The sequence below is a fragment of the Sminthopsis crassicaudata genome, chromosome 4 (assembly GCF_048593235.1).
Source record: "Sminthopsis crassicaudata isolate SCR6 chromosome 4, ASM4859323v1, whole genome shotgun sequence".
Taxonomy (NCBI): domain Eukaryota; kingdom Metazoa; phylum Chordata; class Mammalia; order Dasyuromorphia; family Dasyuridae; genus Sminthopsis; species Sminthopsis crassicaudata.
In genome coordinates, this window is record NC_133620.1 from 143066063 (window position 1) to 143077422 (window position 11360).

Sequence of the window (11360 nt, forward strand, 5' to 3'; positions counted from 1 at the left end):
TTAAAGAATCTATGTTCATAATAATAATAATAATAATAAATTTTACATAGTTCTTTAACATTTTCAAAGCATATTTCATATATTATCTCATTTGACCCCCACAAAAATCCTATGGTATGGATACTATTACTATATTTACAAATGAAGAAACTGAGGTTAAAATCATTTAGATAACTTGTCTGAGGTCACAGAATCTGCATCTGAGATAACAGCTTCCTGACTTTAAACCTAGCACTTTACCTACTTATTACACCATCTACTTAGCTGCTTCATTAGAGATGATATAATTTTTTTTAAATTGAAAAAGAATTAATAATTTAATTTCTCATAAAAAGATTATTTTATCGAACTACAGAAAGTCTATTTCTTTTCATTGGATTTTTCTCTCATGAACTTAAAAATAAAAATAAATGAAATAATGATAAGAAAATAAAGATAATAAAAAGACAAGATAAAAATAAAATTAAAAATTAAAGAGAAGTAAATTGCATATGAAACTATCTATCTTCACCATGTAGAAATTAGCAAGTCTACTTCATTAATATTTTAGCTGGAAGAAAAGGCATCACCAAACTGGGGAAAAGAGCACTGGATTGAGAGGTGCTAGTGTCTTATGTCTCTTCAAAGTTTTTATTTATTAAAGAGCAAGGGAACTGGGTTCTAGTTTTGGCTCTGTCACTAAAGTAATTGTGAAACATTAGGTCCTAGCCTTTTCAGGACTCAATTAATTTCCTTAATCTGTAAGTTGAGAAGAAGGATGACACTGAATAAGGAAATTTCCAGTGTCCTTTCCCATTCTAAGATTCTAATCATCTACATGAAAATGGGTGAAAGGATCATTTAAAATTAAAGGAAATTTTAAAAAACAGATCAAGATGTGAATGTGTGTGTGAAATTAAGTAATATTTGTTAAGTGCTTAGCACAATGTCTGGCACACAGTAGGTACTTAATAAATGCTGTTTTCCTTCTTCCTTGTAGATTTTTTGCATGTGACCATAAGCATGTGTATTTATAAATGCAATATGTACATATAAACAATTTATATATATGTGTGCATATATATATATATATATTCCAAGAATTGCTAAAAGTCAAGCTTAATTTAGCATGAGCATATGAGATTATTATTTTGTAATAATAATTTGTAATATTTTATTATTTATTTTGTAATATAATATTCATTAATTATAATTAATATTGTAAATAATTATTTTGTAATACAATTATTTATATCAGTAAGTCTCAAACTCTGAAAACCAGTTGGTGGGTAAGTGGGTGTGTATGTAAAGTGAGAAAGACATTCTTGTTTTCTCCCAATTAATGTAGTTGTTCTTCCTAGTGCAGTCACTTCCTTTCAGCTGGAAAAAAAAATAACCAAAAGATTTTCCTGTGATGTTTCCACTTCACACTATTCTGGTGGAGCATTACAGTTAGTTAAATTATTTGAATTACAATGTCAACCATAGTAAAATTGAAGTGGTGAAGTCATCATTCATGTAATTCATTGTAGGGAGGAGGGTGGTTTTGGAGAAGTATGATTTAAGACATGAATTGTCCTGATGACATACATTTATCACATTAAACAAGTAAATGCTTAATAACTTTTCTTTACCTATTTGGACAAAGCAAGAGTTATATTATGGGGCTCTATGTGGATAATCTGGGGAAGACAAAAGTACAATGATTATCTTTATTATGTGACCTGCTGGGGAGTAGGGGGGAAAGCAATGATATGGGCAGACTTAGGGTCATACAGGTTGTAAATATCTCAGGCTAGGGGATTTGAACTCAGATCTTCCTCGGGTCCAGGGACATTCAGTGATTTGGCTCAGGTTACATGGGTACTAGGCAGCTAGTGGAGCAGTGAAGTGATTTTAGAAATAGGACTCTTTTCAAAATATTGTATTTTACCTAAGACCCATGCTAAGAACAAGAGACAAAATAAATACCATTGTTTTTCCCAGGCATGCTGGACTTAGTCATGATTTTAAATCTTTTTAAACAATCAGGATTATGAATTCTTGTTTCAAAAAGAACTCTAAAAACTATAAGTCAAGATAACAGTAAAACTTCTAATATTTTGCCTATTTAAACTATATAGCTTTTATTTTTATAATGTTAAAAAATAATCATTCTGGGCCTCTATCTTTTTTTCCCCTTCATTTGTAAGATAAAGCAGGTTGGACTAGATTTAATTCAACAAACATTCATTAAATATCTACTACAAGAAAAGAAGACACTATAATAAGTATGTATGTGTACATACATGCATATACACACATAACATACACATGTATATCCCATCTTCAAAGTGTCTACATTCCTCTGCATTTTGAATGATATAATATATAAAACTAAATTATATATACACACACACACACACACACACACACACACACACACATATATATATATATATATATATATATATATATATATATATATATATATATATATATACAAGTTACATAGTACAATGGATTGAGCACACACTTCAGAGTGAAAGAATTTGGGTTCAAAACAACTTAAAAGATTACTACTTGTGTAATTATTATTGTTATTGTTTACTTGGGTCTGACTTTTTGTGACATTTAAGATTTTCTTGGTAAAGAGATTGAAGTGGTTTGCCTCTTCCTTCTCTAGTTTGTTTTAAAGATTAGGAAATTGAGTAAGTGTCTGAGGCTAGATTTGAACTCAGGTCAAACAAGCAGTGGTGTATGGATAGAATGCTGGGCCTGGTTTCTTCCTGAATTCAAATATGACCTCTGACACTTACTAGCTATATAACCCTTGGCAAGTCACTTAACCCAGTTTGCCTCAGTTTCCTCATTTGTAAAATGAGCTGGAGAAGGAAATGACAAGCTACTCCAGAGAGATAGATAGGACTGAAATAACTAAACAAGTTTCAGATTCCAGGCTTAGAGCTTGATTCACTGTCCCACAGAGATGTCTACTACCTTTGAGACCTGAGTCAATCGTTTAATGTCCCAAAACCTCAGTTTCTCCTCTGAAAATGAAGTGTAGTGGACAAGGTATTTCCCAGATATTAGAAGCTGTAATCCTAATGCACAAAGGATTCAAAATTATTAATTATTGGGCCATAGTTGTAGAAAGTATATGAAGAAAGTCAGGAAAGGTCTTGAGTAAGAAATGGTATCTGAACTATGTTTTAGAAGAAGGGAGGGATGTTTGAAGGAAAAGAAGAAGAGATTATATTCCAGCTATGACGGGGGATTACAGTGAAGAACATGATCAAAGGTCAAGAACTACAAGGGTCTTTGGAGGAAATCAAGGCCCAGAGAGCTTCAAGTCTTTTTCGAGGTCAGGAATGTAGTAAGTATTAGAGGTAGTATCTAAAACAAGGTCCTTTAACTCCAGAGCTTGTGCCTTTTCATTAATTCTCAAAATCTAGAAACATAACATCCTATTTCCTTAGTAAGGAAAAACAAAACAAACCCAAAACTTTCTCTTCATCTCCCATTAGATTGTGAACTTTTCCAGGCCAGGGGCCGGTTTTTTTGCCTTTTTTTTTTTTTTTTTTTTTTTTTTTTTTTTTTTTTTTTTTTTGTAACCCCAGAGTTTAGACTAGGCCGGGGAATAGTAGACACTTAACCGTTTATTGACTGACTGACATTAAGATGGACGCCACTGATCACTGGTCTCTCAAAATCAAATTCCTTTCTACAGAATCTAGTCTCAAAAAATGTACTAAGACTTATCCATTCGAGGTAGTATAACATTCTTCACACGAAATAAACATTATACAAAGCAAATTTCAATACAGGATTAAAAAAAAAAAATTGACCTCCCAGTTAAGTGGCTACAATTGAAATGCAATACTCCCTCTCTCCCCCTCCCCCTCCCCAGTTTAAGTGAAAAATCATCACAATCAGATGTAGCTTAAGACCCCAGTCCTGAAGAGCACACAAAGAGAGGAAAAGTTGGTTCTGTATCCTGCTTTTAAAGTGGCTGGCTAAGCATTGTTTAAGGAATCCCTCCTCTCCCCGCTCAAAAGTCAGAAAGTTGAATAAAGTTGAACCAAACTAGGTGTGATGTTTTACCTCCAAAGTGAGGTAGGTGCTTGATGCTTTCATTTTTTCAAACCACACACATCATTCTTTTGAATAGTGTTATCATCGATAAATCTCAAACAATCAAGAATACTTCTTTATGGCAAATCGTAATATTTTCTATGTTAGAGTTCGGGCGCTTTAGACCCCCAGGGGAGAAAAGAAAGAGACTTCACTCTTCTACACACAAACACCGGCAGCCTTTTAGTGGTCAGAGAGATGCCGGAGGCGGTGGGAAGGATGTCTGAAGTCTGGCTCAGAGTTTTGTGGACTGGGGTGGGATTGGGGTGAGGGGCACGAAGGAGAAAAGAGACAGGGGTTTGTTTGTTGTTCCTGCTGTTGCTGTTGTGATATAACTAGATCCAAACAGATAATGTTTCCCTTAGAAGACAGCAGCCCTTTCACTAGCTGTGACTGAAAGTTAAGGTACCTGGGGCACTTGAGAGTTTAGGCATCTAATAATCTCCAGGTGGCCCCGGGCAGCTCAAGGCGGGTGGGGATCGCAAAGCTAGGGTCAAGGTTGTTCTCTTTAATCCTGTCTAGGACTGGTGGGAGCGGTGTTCCAGAAAGTGAAGGCTCACCCTTTCCCACCCCCCCCAACCTTTCCCCGCCCCTCCAAATTCTAGCCCCCTTTGTAATAATCGCGAGTGTTTATATAAAGCTTTAAAGTTTGCAATACACTTTAGTTACCTTGTTTGATCATCGACACATGTTATCTCGTTGGATATCTCTTTAGGTGGAATGGCTTTTCCATTACCCCAGCCCCCCTCCCCCCATACATTTTGAAAAATATCCAAGCCAACTGAAGTTGTCCCCTGCCCTCAAAGACCGATACACTAGTCCCACAACTAGTAGTGAGTGGGGGCAGGAAAGAAAAAAGCCCCGAAGCTATCCCCAACTTTTCCTTTTGCAAATTTGGGGAATTTAACCAGGATGCTGGCGTTTCCGCCAGGTCCCCTTTCTTCACTGCAAATCCCATGGCTGGAGGGGGGAAAAGGAGTAGAAGAGAGGAGTGAGAGTAATAACCCTCTCCTAGTTAGCGACATCAAGGAAGAAGTTACAGTCAGTCAGCCAAACAAAGCCCCTGAGCGTTCCTACTCACCGGAGCCGGCAGCCTCCGCTGGGGACAGGGCGCTTTGCCCCACTACGGGCATCCAAGGCCGCCACCGCCAAGGCTCTTGCAGGTATCCTAGGCAGGGAGTGGACTGAGGGCTGAGCGCTCGTCTCCTATGCCCGCCGGCCTCAGGCGGAGTCCCAGCGGGCAGCGCGCAGCCTGGAGGTGGCCAGGTCCCCTGCGCTCGGCAAACTGCTCGGGATCTTTGTAAAGTGCAGCAAACAGGCAGCAGCCGCTCCAGCAGCAGCTCGGACTCCAAACTTCCTCTTCCTTTGGCTACTGCTGTTGTTACTATGCTTCGTTTGCCATCCCTCCACTCCCCTTGTCCTCCTCGACCTCTCCTCCTCCTCACTCTTCCGAGAGCTCCTGCAGTCCCAGCCCCACAGCTCTGCTGCTGTAGCTGCTCCAGCCCAGCCCGCCCCTCCCCTACAGACACAGAGATCCCTCCTGGCTCAGGGCTCCGGGCTCAGCCTTCAGCCACACTAGACAACTGATTTAGCTGCCCCTTCCCGCTCCCCCATCCCCCAGTCACTTTTCCCAGGGGCATAAAAGATGGAAGAGCGGGTGGGGACCCTGTGGGGTTGGGATGAGACATAGATTAAGCACTTGGACTTGTCTCTGGAGCAGAGCCAAAGAGAGCAGTCAAATTACAGCCCTTGGGGGGGAAAAGTGGGAAAAAAAATATCCAGAGCTACTGTCCTCTCACACACTTCTCTCCATTACCAGACCTAAATGTGGTTGGGGTTTTGTTGTTGTTGTGGAGAGGTGGTTGTTTTTGTTTTTTTGTTTTTTAGTTCTTTCACTGAAATCTATCAATTTTTTAAAAATGGAAAAAAAAAGGATATATATATATTTTTTATTGAGTCAATCTTAGGGCCTTAAAGAACCAATTTCTAATATTTGGAAAGAGAGGAAATGCCTTACTGTTTCCTGACATCCCGATGGATAAAAAGTTGGTTATTTCCATACATATATAAACAAATTGAATTAGATTATATTATTGATTATTTTGAGTTTTTTTTTTTTTTGTGAGTCATTTGGGATTGAGTGACTTACCTAAAGTCACAAGTAAGTAACTGTCAAATTTCTGAGGTCAAATTTTAATTTAGATCCTCCTGATTCCAAAGTAGTGTCTTTACCATGTAGCTGGCCCTGATAATATCTTTGTTTAAGACAAAAAAAAAAAAAAAAAGAAAAAAAAAAGAAAAGCCCCAAACAAGCAATCCTTCATGATTGCCCAGAAAGATTTTTAAGGTTATTATTTTCTAGTAAAATTAACTGATATGTCAATAAAAAGAGTTTTAAAAAATTATCTTTGTTACTTCTCCTTGAAGATCCAGTTTCCAAGTCTTCTCCCCTTTAGCTTTCTACCTCTAATCTCAGGGATGCCACTCCAATAATGTCCTAATTATCATCTATTTGGACTAGACTTTAGCCTACTAATAAAGTCTTTCTCACTGCCCTTTAAAACCCCTCCCAACCCATCTTTCACATTTGTATCACTTTATCTATTTTATATATCTGGTATGTACATAGTTGTTTGCATAGTGTCTCCTCTATTAGAAAATAAGCTCCTTGAGGGTAGGGGTTGTGTGTGTGTGTGTGTGTGTGTGTGTGTGTGTTTTTTCCCCTTCTTTCTTTTCATCTCCAGTATTTAGTACAGCTTGAATGACAATACAATGGTAAAAGTATGTGCTTTAGGTACCTTATTCCCACACCATGTTGATTTCTTAGTGTACTGAGGAATTGTTGTATTAGATATTCTTGAAAGTTTAAATGCCACCTCTTTCATTAAGCCTTTTTTGATCCTGCTACTCTAACCATCTTCCCTGCAGATTTTAGCAGTTTATTTTGTGTCTATCTGATGCACTTATTATATACTGTTGGGTATCATAGTTATCTGAATACAATTGATTGATTGCTTCTCTCATGATCTAAGGTGCAGAGAATCAGAGACCAATCTTATCTAAATCTGGGATCTCTCATGGCTTAACACCTGTCCTCTATGTATTGCATAAGTTTAATAAAACATTGGTGGAATGAATGAAATAAATAAGCCAGGATCATTGAGATAAACTAATTCTTTAAAATGGCATAAAGAACTCAGATATTCTTAAATCTGCCACTGACACAAGCTTTTCAGTTGGGTCTGACTCTTTGTGACCCAGTGAACCATACCATATCGATACTGTGTAAGGGGTTTTCTTGGTAGAGGTGCTGGAGTGATTTGTTATTTCCATTTCCAGTGGATTTAGGCACACAGAGGTTAAATGACTCGTCCAAAGTCTCACAACTAGTAAGTATCTTAGGCTGGATTTGAACTCAGGTCTTCCTAATTCCTCTAGCACTTTAGAACCATCCAGTTGCCTCTACATTAATATATAGTTGATAATTAATCAAATACAGGACCATTCTTAGTCCTTACTTTCATTAGAAGCCTCACTATCTGTTTCTGTTCTAGAGATATTCCTTTATATTATTTCCTAAATTTTTCCCCTCTGTGTTTCTTTGTGCTTACTATTACGATAATTGTAAGTAAAGAAAGGAAACAAAATAAGGCTCTTTGTAACAAGAATCTAACATTTTACTGGAGAGAGCTAAGATTTATGTCGATAAGATAGTTCAGTGCAAGATAACTAGAAGGAGAAAACATCACTGGGTAGAAATCAATAAAAGCTTCCTATAGGAGTTATGAGGATAAAGGTACTGAAACACTAAAAAAGTCAGATATTGAGTATTAAACACTCACATCAATCTTAATTTATATACAATATAAAATATAATTTACTTATACGAATCTACAAAGGTATATATACACATTACTAATGTAATTATATAAACATATGTATTATATACTCATAAAAATATGATATATAATCACCATGTATATATATTTTAAAAATCAACTCTCAGGATTTTACCTGTGTTATTATATCTTATATAAACTGCTTATTTGCAAGAGGAAGATGAGAAAAAATACTTTTATTTATTTAGGAAATAAGAACACAATGTCTATATGTATTGAAGGGAAGGAATGGCTTCAAACTTTCCTATTGAACCTCCAATAGAGGAAACAGCCACTGTAGTCATTATGATTTTTTTAAACTTGTACTACTCTAGTATTCACTTCTTGACTAAAATCAGATAACTTCTCAATTCCTTCTCCTTCTCCCTTTTTTTCAGGTTACTTTCATGTATAAGGTTTCCCCACTACAGTGTAAGTTCCTTGAGGGCAGTGACTACCTTTATTTTCACTTGTATTTGTATTCCCAGAATTTGGTATAGTGCTTGGCACATAATAAATGCTTACTAAATTATATATATCTCCCCACTATACACACATACACACACACACACACACACAAACACGTGTGTGTATATATATATATATATATATATATATATATATATATATATATATATATATATATACATATACACATATCCTATCTACCCATTCATCTATGTATCTATTTATCTATCCATCTATATCTGTCTACCTACCTATCTATCTATCTATCTATCCTGAGGCTCCTGGTGGAAATAGCTTATGTAATCATTACTTCATTTCACTCTAACTTTTAGTAATTTAGTGCTAAGATGAGAAAGTTAAGTAGTTATTATAACCCCAATAATTAAAATGACACAAGGAAGTGTCCATTGCTTCATTATAGAGTTTTCTATAAACAGTAAGTCTGATCATTCTTTGTGCCTGAGATTTTGAGGGGGTCCTTCTATGTGGCCGCCATGTTAGGACCCTGGCTACCTTAGAATCAGCAGGAGTCAGGCTAAGCAAAAGTCTTTATTCTAGGCCTTTAGAGGTAGAAGTGAAGAGAGTGGACATGTAGGATCTCTGCAACCTTACCACCTTGTTTCTCTCACAGAAGTGACCCTGGCTAGTCTCCCTGAACCCCCTAGTCCCTCCCACAATTCTCTGTATACAGCAAATGATTGAGCCAGCACAGGATAGTGGGAAGGGCCATTTTCCAAGCATATTTTTATAGAGTACAGTCCAATCAGTAATTAGCCTCAAGTGCTCAATTGTCCTACCTCAGTGCATTGACTCAAGAGTTTCAGCCCCTTATACTTCTGCTCAAACAGTTTTTATTATTGGACTGTAACAGTGACTGAAATTTCCATTTGTAGACTATACCCTTTAAAACATTGTTTCTAGATAGCCCTATTAAAATGTATATTGTAGCATAGGAGGGATTCATTTATATTTAAAAGTAAACAGTTTTTATTCATTTATTTATTTATTATCTTTGCATCATGATCATTTAATCCAAGGGTTCTCAAACTATGGCCTGCAGGTCACATGCGGCCTGCTGAGGACTTTTATGCGGCCAGCCGGGTTATGGCAAATGGGCTGAGGGGCGGAGACAGAGTGTGAGTTTTTATCTGAGGGACAGTGAACTGGCCTCCTATTTAAAAAGTTTGAGGACCACTGATTTAATTCTTCTTTAAATCCAGATTCATTTCTTCTTTGTGACAAAGAAAACAAAAACAAAATCTCTGAAAGTGTCCATATCTGACAATTTATACTGTATCTTATATGAATACTTCCTGTCTTTGTTATAAATATTTTGGTCTATATTGGCTTCTATCTTTCATATGTTTGGAGGAGGTAGTGTTATCTATTGGAGAGACCAATAGATTTCTGGCTCAAAAGGGTCTGGACAGTTTGGTCCCTTGTTTTTCTAATTCCAAATTAATATCCAGAATTGTTGAATTACTTCATAATTTTTATCAACAGAGTATCAGTGTGCCTTTCTTCCTCCAATCTGATTTTTTCCATCTTTTGTTATCTATAATTCTGGAGAGCAATTTGAAACTAAACATAAAAAGTTACTAAAAAGTGCATACATTTTGAGCTGACAGTTCCAAAAGAAATCAAAGAAATAGGAAAAGGCCTTATATTTATAGAAATACAGTGGCTCTTTTTTCTTGTAGCAAAAACCCCAATAACAACTGGAAATTAAAAAAGATGAGCATCAAGAGAGGAATGACTGAATAATATGTGGTATAAAAATGAAATGGAATGTTAAGAAATGAAGAAATAAATTTCAAAGGCACATGGAAAGACATATGTGATATGTATAATTAATTATGGTTGTTGTTTTCTTAATATTAAATTGTATGCCTGATATAAATCTTAAATTTGGTGCAATAAATTATTTGTTGCATATTTCTATAGTATCTTTACAAATACTTTATTTAAATTCTCTTGATTGGCCTACATTTCCTTTTGTCTATTTGGTCATTCTCATTTTTATATATTAGTGCAATAATTATTTCAAAAGCAATGTGGAATAGTATTTGATAGATCTATCTTATTAAGATTTGTCACTCCTTTGACAGTTTTATCTATGGTTGATTCAATTTATTTTTAAAATTTCTTTTAAAATGTTTTAAGCTCTCTTTTTTGTTAGTTTAGGTATTTTATATTTTTGTCAGTATTCATCAATTTCCTTTAAATACTATTTTGCTATTATACAATTAATTGATTTTTATAATTCTTTATACTTTCTTTTCATTTGCTATGACTATATCTTATTAATTACAGCTTTTTATAGTAACTCAATTTTCTCTCTCTCTCTCTCTCTCTCTCTCTCTCTCTCTCTCTCTCTCTCTCTCTCTCTCTCTCTCTCTCTCTTTAAATCAAGCTGGCTAATGACATCAAATTTGAGAATGTTTTAAAAAACCAGCTCTTTGTTTTATAATTTTGATAGTCCTTACATTGAAATTTTTTTCTATTTTTCTCCCCCAGCTTTAAAAATCTCTTCTTTTATACTTATTCTAGAATTGCTCATTTTAAAATATTTTCTAGTTTTATGCTCGTCTTGTTTTTACTTTTTCTATATCATTAAAATATGACTTCCTCTGAGAATTGTAATAGTTGATGTCCATAACTTTTAACAGGAAGTTTCATTATTATTGTTTTCTTTAAGATCATTATTTCTTGTTAATATGATTTGACACATTTATTATCTAGTATGTCATCACCTAGTTTCTAGTCATGCCTATATTTTTCACTCATATCTCCTTTATTTTATTGATATTTTATTGTGTTATGACATTTACAGATATGCCTGTTTGGCTGCTTTTTTTTTACATTTCTTTATAATTCTTTTATATTCTAGCACATGATTTTGAGGGTGGTCAACACTATTGG

General features: G+C 35.4%; 1 protein-coding gene across 2 annotated transcripts in view; it reads right to left on the reverse strand.

The window, feature by feature from the left end:
* PLEKHG1 (pleckstrin homology and RhoGEF domain containing G1) overlaps positions 1-5507 on the reverse strand; it is a 261599-nt gene extending 256092 nt beyond the window's left edge. Inside the window, exon 1 of one of the 2 annotated variants that reach the window (XM_074309560.1) lies at positions 5174-5507. The gene's annotated coding sequence lies outside the window, so the exon portion shown is untranslated. The remainder of the gene's footprint in view (positions 1-5173) is intronic. The other variant, XM_074309558.1, reaches the window with a different exon arrangement.
* Positions 5508-11360: the final 5853 nt, after the last annotated feature.